At 39.7% G+C, this 13,633-nt stretch overlaps 1 protein-coding gene across 1 annotated transcript in view; it reads right to left on the bottom strand.

Annotated features, from left to right (window-relative positions):
* The window catches only part of LOC149142841 (uncharacterized), a 58,204-nt gene that overhangs the window by 38,299 nt on the left and 6,272 nt on the right, over positions 1-13,633 (bottom strand). The window lies entirely within an intron of this gene.

The following is a 13,633-nucleotide window of genomic DNA, read 5'->3' as shown; positions in this document are numbered from 1 at the left end:
GAATGCTTAATGCAATTCCTGGAACTCTTCCAAAATTGGCAAGAAGCTGGAGTCTTCTGCTAGAGGAAGTGTTCTTAATCTGTGATGGTTTAAGGATGACCAACAACTCTGTAATTCCTGGTATTCTTCCAAAACTGGCAAGAAGCTGGAGTCTTCTGCTAGAGGAAGTGTCCCAGATCGCCAACTGAAGGCATGTTCAGGCATCTTTGTCTCTGGCTAAAACTCTGAAACTGGTGTGGCAGGTTGTGGCTCAGGCTCGCTTGATGTGGCTTTGAAGCTTGTAGATGACCATCATTTCCCCCCCTGTCAGATACAAGGTGAGAAGATGGAGAAAAATCAACTGCAAGACTGTTCAATACTCTGGAACAAGTTCTGACATGTGTTTGGAATATCTTCTTGGCTGTTGATGCCCATTGCCAAGAAGCGATCCATCCAAGATGAATCTTTGTTCTTGCAGGACGTTTGTTTTTGAAGCATCTGTGTGAAGAATGGCTGGTTTTATGACAGTGCTCACATGGATGAAGATCAAAACAGTGATCTTTCAGATGGCCAACTCGGTCACAGTGTTGGCATTTCACAATCTGTTGTTGTTGTTGCTGCGGTGGAAGAGGAGTAGAATCTGGAACAACTGAAACTGAACTGTCATAAGGAGCAGGTGAACTGTCATAAATGAATCCAGCACTCTGAAACTGAATGGGCTTGGCATAGTCTGGAATATGAAAGGACAAGTCCTTGTCATATCCAAGACCAGTTCTGTGCTTGTTGTGGACAAGCTGTTCCCAAGGTCTGATGATGGGCTTGGGAAGTGCAGACTGAGTTTCTGCATCTGCATATACAACTGCTGCTTTATTTGAATGAACTGTACCATTATTAACATGCTGTTGATGGGTGGTTGTCTCAATGTTCTGAACAGAAACAGGTTCAGAATGGTGTAGCTCTTCTTGCTGTAGCTGTGATTCAAGCTGCAAAAAGTCGATCTTTTCTTGTGCATCATGCAGGCAGGTCTGAATGTCACAAAGAGTGTCTTTGCTAACATTTACCTTCCCACCAATAGTGGAGTGTATTAGTGTATTCAGTAACTCTAATACATCATGAAATCTAGCCATTGTCTCAACAAAGAAATGAACACTCAGCAAGTCTAGACAAACCCCAGCTATTGAAGATTTCAAAAAATTAAGAATATCAGTTTGAAAAATACATTGTCCTTCCAACACAGATACAATAGATATGTTTCACCCTTAAAATGCTCAGGTATACCAAGATACGCTTTGTATGGATGCACAACTAGATGACTTCTTCCTTCTTTGAAATTCGAACTTCAACTACAGGAATGGATTACATATACCTCTGATATATCAACTCTAATAATAACAGAGATCTGAAGTAGAATATACCAACAAATGTTAGGAAGAATAGTGGCTGTAGATAAGTGTTATAACATCAAAAAAGCTCCATCATTACAGAAAAAACACCACAGTGATAATATATGCAACGTATTCAGCTCCAAGACAGAGAAATAAATATGGAGTGTCTTCAATATATTCACAGCCACACATCCAATGAGATGAGGAAGTTTGATGTCCTCTTTGCTGTAACACTCAACTTAAAGCGCAACCGGAAGAAATCAAATTCCCTTCTTCGTATGCCTTCTAGAAGATTATCAGACACCAAAAAGAAACTTTAATTGGTTTCTCTCTGTGATCGCTTTGCCTTCCAAAGTCTAAAGCTTGAAATCAAATACTGAAAAATAAAGTGGTCTTCAATTCAATGTTTCATACATAGTCAACGCTAAACACAGAGAGGGTACGTTGCAGGCTATTGGTTAGCGGAGCATTTGAATTCACTTTGTTTAACAAACAAACAGAGAATGTGTTGGGAGGAGCTTTACTATGCTCGGGACATTAATCATCAATCATTGCAGATCTATGTCTATAACGAGCAGAGGGCCAACATCCATTGAAGCCAACACCAAATATCCTTTTCCCCAGCTACATCGAATCACCTAACGTGCTATTGATGCTCTTCAATTCACTGTAATTGAACCTTTAAAGGCTAACTCTCGAAAAATCACAGGGATTGGTTTTCTTTCTCTTCAGACGACTGTAATAGAAATAAACAACGACCTATTGAGTACAAATATGCCTACCCCAAATGCTCAGAGCCGAAGGTGAAAGGCGCGAGAACAAAAAAACTCTCTGACATGGTTTTCGTTCAATCTTTTCATTCCATAGACTATGGCGCCAGGACAACAATAGTTTCACTCCGGACAAAGTTTTTGGAGGTATCTCACCTCGAGCCCCTCCTTTCTCTTACACAAACTCTGACCTGGACAGGATATTTGGATGCAATTGTTTTCCCACTTCGTCGAGGTTTCAAATGCTTACATACAAAAAGCTGCAAATGTGATCCACCGTGACAAGATGCCTCAAAAACGCCATGCAAGCGCCCGTTTGAAGAATTGTAAAGAAACAACGGTAAACCAGGCTTTATGGCCTTGAAAAGGACCGCTGTACAAAAGGTACTTTGACTGATAACAGAGGCATCCAGACAAAATATGGTTATATGCCTTCTATTTCTGGTTCATATTCAAATGGGGCACTTGATAGCCCGAGAGGAAGACATACGAGGAATGAGCCTTACGGGATCACTTCCAGAAGATGCAAAGCATGACCAGGAACTTTTCAGAAAAGATGAGACGAAGAACACGGCTTGCAAAGCATGACCAGGAACTTTCAGAAAAGATGAGACGAAGAACACGGCTTGCACAGTTGCTCCACAAATAAGTTCAGATCCGTTTACATGTCCAGTGCATTCGCATAAAGCACAAGCTTTACAATCCCAGTGAACCTCCACGCAGCCATCACTTGCGAAGCATGGTAGTATTTCGTTGATCCCCAGGCGTATCAGAAGGCTAACGCAGGGGAAGTCTAGACCATGGCCGCAGTCCTCAGACAACTCCAGGTAATCAATGCTCAATTCCGCGCTTCTCGATCATCGTTTTGCTGCCTTTTCTTCTGCAGAAAATGCCACACAATCCAATGACAAAGAGCTCAAGATGTACACAGTGACGCCCCCATCACAAGTGGTTGCCTGCCTTCATCTTGGATTTATCCTTCTGCATATCCTCAATATGCTGGTTATGATGGAGTACAACGGCAGGGTATCTATCGTCAATGTAATTTGAGACCCAGTAAAAATTTGCTTGAGTATGAACAGAGACAGGCTTTTAGTGACTGTAAAGAAGCCATTGAATCATTTACCGCAACCTCAGCATCAGCAGTTGCATCATCAACCAGCACCACAGCTAGCAATGAACCAAGCGACTAGTTCCACGAGGAGACCAAATGTTTCTCACTCCATTCCTTTTGGTTCTTTGATACCGATCATTTTCTTTTTGAAAATATAAGTATTTACATTTAAATAGGTACGCAACATTAAAAATACAATGAATCCCTTCGACTGAAGTAACTTGAGCAAAAATGTAAATGCAGACAAAAATGTTTCAACACATGAGAGTGCATTCCCGTGAGCGATATAAAAAGAGTGACAATCGACAAGAGACGAGAAATCTCAAGACCAAGATGAATAGATCAGTGATGAAGATTTCCAGAATCGAAACAAATGATTTAACCTGCGGATACTACGAAAGTCTTTAGACATTGCAAGGCATATCCTATTTGTGCCTGCGTTTCCAGCGCTCAACCAATCGTTCTACAGCAACTTCCCACAGATTTTAGGCCAGCAAGTAATCATAATACTAAAGAGGGCATTCGAAGGTTTTCCCAAAGACAGAGCTTAGTATGTCAGAACGGTTTTGGAGTCGGCATTCAGGGAGCTGACACCATCAGCAGCGCAACGTTTTATATGGAAAATTGAGCAGCATCTGGCAATGAAAAATGAGCAGCCTGGAGCAGGGTAATTATCATGAAACGCTCATGGACAGTGCAGACAGCACACAGGAAAGGAATATGCACAGCCCAGGGAGTGCAGAGGATATGAAACGGTTTTGGAGTCAGAGCGCATTCAAATGAATATGTCAGGGCAGCGCTCAAGCGTTTCAATGTCAGGATGACAGCACAACAGAAGCGCAGGGCGCAGTTCAACGACTTCCAACTAATTTGCAGAGATGGACCATAAAAAACTCATTAAAACATAGAAGCGTTGGTTTACACAGGCCACAAAAACAAGTGGCTCACACAATATTGAGAAGGTTATGAACGTACCAGCTCTTATACCATGTTAAACACACATGGACAGCAAGATAGATGTGAAAGATGAATCAGTGAGTACATATTTTTATTAACAGGAGATGTACATTTATAATACAATGTTGTGACTCTTGGGTTTCAGATCCCAAGGTCTCTTGGACTGCTTAGTCTTTTCGGCTTCCACACTAACCCTTTAGGATTAGGTGTCCAACAGAGTTCCTTTTGTTGTTGGATTGCATACTTTTGAACTGCACTATAGCAGCAGGCAAGTTGTTCATGACAAGGGGCAAATCTAAAGTTGTTGATGACTTAAAGAATAGTCAAAACAATCATGATCATATATGACAAGGCACTAGGTTGCTAAGAGGTGGAGTTTGATGCAGTTAGAAGTTGATCAAAGGGCATACCGAAGGCACATTGAGTTGTGTTTGAAAAAGCAACCTAAGAACGTGAATTTGCATGAGTACAAGTTCTTTGACGAATGATACAATGAAACAGCAGTTGATGAGCAAAGGGTGCCACAGTGGTGCTAGGGAAGGAAGTTGTAGCTTCCGTCAGGAGGATGTCACCTCCTTCCAATGGATGCTGGTAAATCAGGGGTTGTAGCTCCTTCCAGTAGTGGCTTGTAAATATCTTAGGGTTGTAGACCTTCCAGTTGTAGCTCGTAAACTAGAAGTTGTAGCTTCCCTTGTAATATAAATAGATTGTTCCTATAATTCTTGTGTATCTCTTGATGTGATGTTATTGGTTAATGTTTTTTATACTAAATTGTAAAGAAAAGTGAAATACCGATTGCGGCCCCCTTCCCCCTCCTCAGTATTTCCAACAACTACTTGTTGGGTTGTTCAGTCAGAAGTTGGAGTCCCTAGAGAGAGAGATAGAGAGAAGTATACTTAGTTTACTCTTCTCAATTGAAATACAAATATTTTTGAAATTTTTGCAACTTTTAATCATAAAAGGATCGGATGAAACTACACCCTTCAACTTGAAATAGAGAGTAGTTTTTCCAATTTTATTAGCGATCGACAAGGTGTCTACAAGATTCAGGCCTCGTAGTAAACATCCCCTTGGCACCATCCAACTAAAGGCCAATGGACAAGATTCACCCAAGCATTCATCTATTTTGTCAAAGTAAATTAGGAATTTATCTATTTTGTCAAAGTAAAACCAATATAGAGAAATCATCTTTCTATATTCGACCTTGTCCAAGATTTGAAAAAAGGGGAAAACAATGGATATGCCCCCAAAAGAAAAGTAAAAATGTAATATGTAACGACCTATCTCTTAAATTATATTAATTAATAAAATGATTTAAAATACATGTATATATATATATAAGAAATTAATATAAAGTCATAATCTTAATAATATTTTAATAATTCATAAAGTGATATCCTTAATTAAATTTGAAATATTTATATACGTGACCATACCAGTGATAGAGGAGGCGGGACATGGAAGGTGTCACCCGCAGATTAAGCGGTGGGCTGCTGATGGAAGGGCGGCCACCGCCAAGAAACCTGATAAAACCACCGAGCAGAAGGTTACGGGGGAGACAGTAAGAAGGGAAAGAACAGGGGGAGAAAATCTGAAGGAGGAGGAACATCATCTGAGGATATTACCCACAGGAAGAACTTGTATTGTTCTGAGGTTCTGGGCACGGGGGACAGTCGGCTTCTGTTAAGAAGCTTACTGGATTGAGCAGCCAGGTTCTGCTCAGTTTGGCTGGGTGGATTCGGTCTTTTGGTAACTGTAGCAGCGCAGCTAGAGGCATCTTCAACGGCAGGGACACAGCTTATTCAACCGCAGCGGCACAGGTAGGTAACTCAGCAGTTCTGTTAATTGCTTTTGTCAAATTTCAGGAAATTGTTTACAGGTTCGTGATAAATCCCTTATTGTTTTCTTTGCATCTGTTCTCGGCTCTTACATTTGGTATCAGAGCAAGGTTGAAACCCTTTGACCTTACAGGCCTTACACCCACCTACGTTTTCCTGATTCTTGACTTGAATATTGCCTGTAAATCCCGTTCTCTCTCCTTTGTTGCCATTCGGGCCACCTTCTAGGCCTCAAAACGCTGCCCTACAGCCCCCTGTTCACTCAATACCTGACCTGCGGCCTACTGCTGCTCCTCGACCTCCTGAACAGGTCACTTTAGGCCTGCAGCCTAACTATAGGTGCTCCTCCTAGCTGCGGCTGACCTGTAGAAGAAAGATACCATAAAAATCAAGGCAAAACACCACCCAGAACTGCCCTTAAGCAATGCGGCTGCCTCTGTGAGGACTTGGAGCTGCATTCAGAAGATAAAAATGCCAGAATAGCCCATGACTCCAGGATCAATAATACTGTTTATTAAGATACTCAGAGATTTTGTCCTGCTTTATCTTATAATTGGTTGGGCATGATAGGTTCTCCAACAAACTACCAAAAAACTACATGATGGATCGTCTCTCTATGAAATTTCTATTTCTTATACATTAGAATGGATCCATACGAGGAAAATATTTGATACAGCACCTCCAAAACCCTAAAATAAATTGGTTTTAGATACAACACCTAGCTTTTGGTTGGTCCAGCCCTCGCTTGAGTACAAGAAAGTCAACCAAGAGAAAGTGGCTAGCTTGTCTATCAAACTAACCAAGAGAAGGCATAAAGAAGCTCCAGGCCTTGTCCTCAAATCAACTCGCTGACTCAGAGATGTGTTATCACAAGAATGGGTGCTCAAAAATGATGCGAAAATGGCTGACAACTCTCCTTAGATGACTTGGAGCTGCATTCAGAACTGACAGCCATTGATAAAATGTGTTTACTACCCAGTTTTCCCCAGCAGCGGCCGTGACTAGAACTGTCGGACAAGATCCATCTTTCCTGCGCTGTGAGCTACCTCGAGCAATCGCACAGAAATCCATTTCCATAACCCGAATTTATAATAAGTGGAATGCGCAGAACCTAGGAACAGTTGGTTGAATTTCCGGATATAAATCGAACTAAGAACCTTCGGTCTAACTTCTCCAAAGTCCTCGAATCTTCGCCCTGCCATCCTAGTGACAGCATCAAGGTTACGTGAAGGGTGGATAGAGTAAATACCGTGTAGTATGTGACACAAGGATTCATTTTTAATGTTTTCGAATGTGGTTGGGAAACGCGTTAGGGTTACAAACACTCCTTGCGTGGATTGAACCTATGCGGATAGAGCCCACATGTTTATGTCCTATGCAACCAACGCCCAACCAAAGGTTACCAAAGGTTAAACTTGTTTTAAGACATCTTATATTGTCAAGTGTAAATAAGATATTCGAATTCCAGTTTTATACATCATAGGGTATGTCATAATAATAGGCATTCATAGTAAGCTTCTTGTTAATAAACTTTAGTTCTCCTGCGGATAAATCATTTTTTTCTATAAAAATTTGAGCGTGTGCAATTTTGTTAATTTATATTTTGAGTTGTGCCACGATAAAGCACCATCTTAATTTTTGTGCCTCATTTTTGTGATTGAATGGATGTAAAAGTTTAATATACAATAAGAAATGTAAATAAATAAATATTTAAGAAATTAATATAAAGTTATAATCTTAATAATATTTTAATACCGATTGATGTGTATATATCATATTCTAGAGCCAATCTGTGAAATATGAAACAACTATTTTGACGCAGAAGTGCTTTGTCGAGGCTTTCGGAGCGTTGGAGCCCCAGTTAATGTAGGCCCATCGGGCCTCCGAAAATCCCCTGACAGTCGATTTTTCCCTGAAACCGGACAACCCAAATCTTTTCGAGGGCACGAAGAGCCTTTGGATGAGTAGGCTACTCTCATCACTGAAATTGAGCGTGGAATAAATAATATTCAAATCGTTCGATTTTTTTTGTTTTTAACGAAATATAAATCGTATTCAAATCGATTTTTCGTTTTTAATGAAATTTGAGTTGAATTATGATGAAACTCAGTATCATCTTATATGATATATACGTTCTGCAATAATGCAAACAATAGATTGAATTTTGTCCTTCAAAATTTTGTCTATTCGTCCATAATAGTAATTTTGTCATATACCTGTGATAGGAATCTTTGAAATTTTTGCCAATATGACTGTGATCATCGAAACAAGAACGATCAACGAAACAAGATTGCGTGAAATTTTGACATTAGAAAAAGAAAATCTTAGAAAATGGAGAAATTTAACTGCTGAACAGTCGGCGCCCGAAATAAATAAATATACATTATATATATATGATATTTTGTTTAAATTGGTACCAAGTTTAACCTTCAAAAAAAAAAACCGTTATAATTGATATTCCAGTAGCATACATTTAAGTAATTGATGTTGATGTTGTTCATTATAAACGAGATAATTAATATTTAATTTTGCAAGTGTTACTTAGTCATTACTTTTTGGATGATCTACCCTAGGCGTTAATAGCCATACCCTTCTGCATTGTTTCATCTTAGGATAGAATACCCTGCATTAGGACAAGGAGGTCGCGAGACCACCCTCCTTAACCTCGGTACCAGTAAGATCTGCCTAGCAGATAAAAATAGCAAAACTATACCCGTTTATGAATGTGAAATTGCAAAAGAAAATTATATGTTAAATTCGATTGTCTACCTTAAAAAAATTTATAGAATATCATTATGTACACAGGAAGCATTACAATGGTAAAGACATATGAGCGACGACGACGTGATCGGGCAGCATCACTGTCATTAATGCCGCCACCGTCGTCGTCATCATCCCATCGCCACCACCATCACCATCGACACCACCAAGACCATTATCAACATCAATCGCTCCAGCACCAGAGTTGACTGTGATAATGAACTCATTGGAAGCCTTATTGGAGACATCAAAAGAATCAACTAAGGCTAAGACCAAAGAGGAATTTCAACCTTTAGCTACCAGTTCAGCGGAACCAAAGAATTTTGAGCCCAAAAGATCAAAAGAAGACATTTCTAGGGAGCTTCAGAAAATTAAACTCCCAGAATTCTCAGGAGGTCGAGCAGGTGAACGCGCTGAAGCATGGTTAGAAGGAATGAACAGATGCTTTAAATTAAGAGAATATTCTTCTTCGGCAAAAACAAAAATTGTTGTATTTCAATTAAAGGAAAGTGCCTTGATTTGGTGGGGAATCTGGAAAAGCAGCTGCACCTTCCATTGGATAATGTCCCTTGCGAACTATTTGAGGAAAGATTCCGTGCAAAGTATTTACCTCCATACTTTCAACAACAGCAAGCCAGAGCCTTCCATACCTTAGTTCAAGGTAATAAAACAGTGGAAGAGTACGAGATAAGGTTTATGGAGCTTGTAAAATACATTCACTACTTAGATTCTGATGAATGTCAAGCTGAACGCTTCATATTTGGGTTAAATCCTCGCATCAGAGCCTTGGTAAGCATGTGGAAACCATCATCAGTAGCTGAGGCGGTTGAATGTGGTCGTTATGCAGAAGAGCACCTTGGAATCAAAAAAGATATAGGGCCAGCAGAACCTTTACAATCAGGATTTCCAGGAAAGACTCCCCGAAACTTCTTCAGAGGAGGTAGCTTGAGGCCACCTTACGGTAACATGTTTACCCCAAGAAATATAGAAACAAGAGCTCCCATGGCAGTAAACACTATAGCCACGGAATCATCAAACACCAGTCCATGGACATCTCGAGGGACTACCAGTAGAGGAAGAAATTCGAGACGAATCAACATGAGAGGACGAAGCTCTTTCTCTAGAAATTCACATCTTGATTCAAGAGTGTTATGAAACCAGCTCACAAAAAGATAGAAAAGAGAGATCCACGCCTTAGAATTCAGCCTCTTCGAGGGGGCAACCTCCTTTACATTACATAAATGAACAATTCTTGGATGATACAAATGACAAAACCTCCTTTCTATATATAGGAGTCTAAGGAGTCACAATATAATCCAGCCGACCTAACAATAATAATATAAAGCCACAAAAATAACAATAGAGGGATTCTAAGGGGTACAGAAATAACAATATGGGGGTAATAGGGGCACAACAATATAAATAGGGGGTATAACTACAATAGTAATGGGGTAATCACTAGTATTATAGGGACCCAACATGCCCCTCTCCTTCAAAAAAGTGTTGTCCTCAACGCTTGAGCAGTTCTGGATACTTCTGCACAAAATTTTGATCCTCCCATGTGGAATCTTCAGCGGATAAGTTCTTCCACTTGATAAGATACTCTGAAATTGGTCGATTTCGTAGCTGTCGAGTTCTTGTTTCTGTGATTGCTTCCGGTTCCAATATAATTTTTCCTTCCTCGTCAAGTTCTGGCAATATTGTTTGAATTGGGAGCTTGTCACCTATAACCTTCTTTAAACATGAAACATGGAAAACTGGGTGCAATCAAGAAGCTGCAGGGAGCTCCAATTTGTATGCCATAGTACCAATCTTTTCCAACACCTTGTACGGACCATAATACTTTGGTGATAATTTATTATCCTTCTTAGCTTGCTTTAGGGACATTTGCTTATATGGTTGTAGCCGTAGGAATACCCAATCACCTACATCAAAACTTCTTTCACTGCGATGTTGATCTGCCTGTTGTTTCATTCTATTTTGTGCCAACACGAGGTTATCCTTTAAGAGTTGGAGGACTTGTTGTTGATGTTCGATGTGATGTTCCACTGCCTGAACCTTAGAATTTTCTCTTAAATATGATGTGATGGATGGTGGTTGATACCCATAAAGTGCCATAAATGGGGTCATTTTTGTTGTTGTATGGAAGGAAGTGTTATACCACCATTCAGCCAGAGGCAACCATTTGACCCATTGTGTCTGTTTATCAGATACAAAGCAACGAAGATATCCTTCCAAACATTTGTTTACTATCTCAGTTTGCCCATCAGATTGAGGATGATAAGATGAGCTATGAGCTAACTGAGTACCAAGACAAGAAAATAATTCTGTCCAAAAATTTCCAGTGAAAATGGGATCTCTGTCACTTACAATAATCTTTGGGTTTCCATGTAGCTTTTGAACTGTTTCCATAAATGCAGTAGAAACTGTACTGGCTTTAAATGGATGTGATAATGCACAAAAGTGTGCATACTTGGTAAGTCTGTCAACTACCACCATGATGACACTCTTTCCCTCAGACTTGGGTAAACCTGTGATAAAATCCATTGAAACCTCCTCCCAACGTTGGCTTGGAATGGATAAAGGTTGTAATAGACCCGGTGTCTTAATTGTTTCAACTTTATTTTGCTGGCAAACCAAACATTCCGCCACAAAATTTTGAATATCTGATTTAAGGCCATCCCAAAAAAATTCCTTCTTAACCCTGTGGTAAGTTTTTAAAAATCCTGAGTGCCCTCCTAAGGGAGAAGTGTGCAATTCCATAAGAATCTTTTGTTTTAGCTGGGAATTCTTACATAGGTATAAGCGATCTTTGTACCATAGCGAATCATTTTGCCAGCTAAATGTATCAGAAGTACTGGAATCTTGTTGTAGCTTTTGAATAAGTGCCCACACTTCTTCGTCGTTCTTCCATTCCTCCCTTGCTTCGTTTATCCAATCTGGTTGGATAATAGAAATGGCACACAACAATGCTTCCACATCCTCATCCTTTCTTGAGAGTGCATCTGCCACCACATTTTGCTTCCCTTTTTTGTAGATGATTTCAAAGTCATAACCCAACATCTTTGTGACCCACTTTTGTTGCTCTTCAGAGGATAATCTTTGTTCTAAAAAGTATTTAAGGCTATCATGATCCGTTTTTACCTTGAAGTGTCTTCCCATTAGGTAGGGTCGCCATTTCTTAAGTGCATGGAGTATTGCCAACATTTCCTTCTCATAAATAGCTTTGCTTAAAAACTTTCCCTTGATTGGACGACTCACAAAAGCAATGGGTCTTTCATCTTGCATTAGAACAGCACCAATTCCATTTCCTGAAGCATCACATTCCACAATAAAGGTTTTTGTGAAGTCCGGCGTAGCTAAGACCGGTGCTTGGCACATTGCCTCTTTAAGATGTTCAAAGGCCTTTGTTGCTTCCGAAGTCCATGAAAATGAATCTTTCTTCAATAATGTTGTTAGAGGTGCAGCTATTCTCCCATAATTCTTAACAAACTTGCGATAATACCCTGTCAACCCAAGAAATCCTCGCAGATGCTTTATGGATGTGGGGATTTTCCATTCCTTAATGGCTTTAATTTTGCTAGGGTCTACCTTAACTCCTTCATGAGATACAATATGACCCAAATATTCCACCTCCTGGACTCCAAAGAAACATTTGGATCGTTTTGCATATAATTGTTTCTCCTCCAATAGTTGTAACACCCTGTCAACATGTTCAACATGATCCTTCCAAGACTTGCTGTAGATTAGTATATCATCAAAAAATACTAACACAAATTTTCTAAGGAATGGTTTGAAAATTGAATTCATCAAACCTTGAAATGTTGAAGGTGCATTGGTAAGGCCAAAAGGCATGACCAAAAATTCATAATGACCCTCATGAGTTCTAAATGTTGTTTTCGGAATGTCTTCAATCTTCATTCTAATTTGATGATATCCCGAACGAAGATCCAACTTGGTGAAGTAAATTGATCCATGCAATTCATCCAGTAATTCATCAATAACAAATGGGGAACTTATCTTTAATAGTGAGCTTGTTGAGCTCCCTATAATCTGGACACATGCGCCATGATCCATCCTTCTTGTGCACCAATACTACTGGAGCTGAGAAAGAACTTTGACTCGGTTGAATTATACCAGCCTCTAGCATTTCTGCAACCATACGTTCAATTTCACTTTTTTGGACATATGGATATCTGTACGGCCTGATGTTTGGAGGAACACTTCCTGGAATCAGATGAATAGCATGATCATGATCACGCATAGGTGGGAGACCTTTGGGAGTCTCAAATACCTTGGAATGATTGTCCAGGACTTTTTGGAGATCTGGAGAAATAGATGATTCCAATGTGGAAACATCTAGTGAACATAATTGTGCAATTACACCTCTTTGCTCCTTTTTTAGAAGCTTTGTCATTCCATTAGAGCTGATTATCTTTCCTGGTTTCCCTGCAATACCCCTTAATTCAACTTCCTTTCCTTCCACAGAAAATTTCATGAAAAGTTCTTGAAAATTAAAAGCTATTGTACCCAAGGATTGTAGCCATTGGACTCCTAGTACAACATCAGCACCTCCCATTGGAATGGAAAGCATTGGGCTAGTCAATACATATTCTCCCATGGATAGCTTGATATTATGGCACTTTCCAGAACAATTTATTGTTCCTCCATTTGCAATCATCACTTGACACTCTGGTGCTGGATATAGGAAGCAATTCAATTCTTTTGCTACCCTACAATGAATAAAATTGTGGGTGCTTCCTGAATCAATCAACACTATTACCTTTTTCTTCTTGATTTGTCCTTCTATCTTGATGGTTTGAGGAGTGG

Source organism: Pinus tabuliformis, chromosome X, assembly GCF_031772625.1.
Source record: "Pinus tabuliformis cultivar Carrire ecotype Pingquan chromosome X, CPIR1, whole genome shotgun sequence".
NCBI lineage: Eukaryota > Viridiplantae > Streptophyta > Pinopsida > Pinales > Pinaceae > Pinus > Pinus tabuliformis.
The sequence above is the reverse complement of the archived record's forward strand: the minus strand, read 5'-3'. Positions and strand labels throughout refer to the sequence as shown.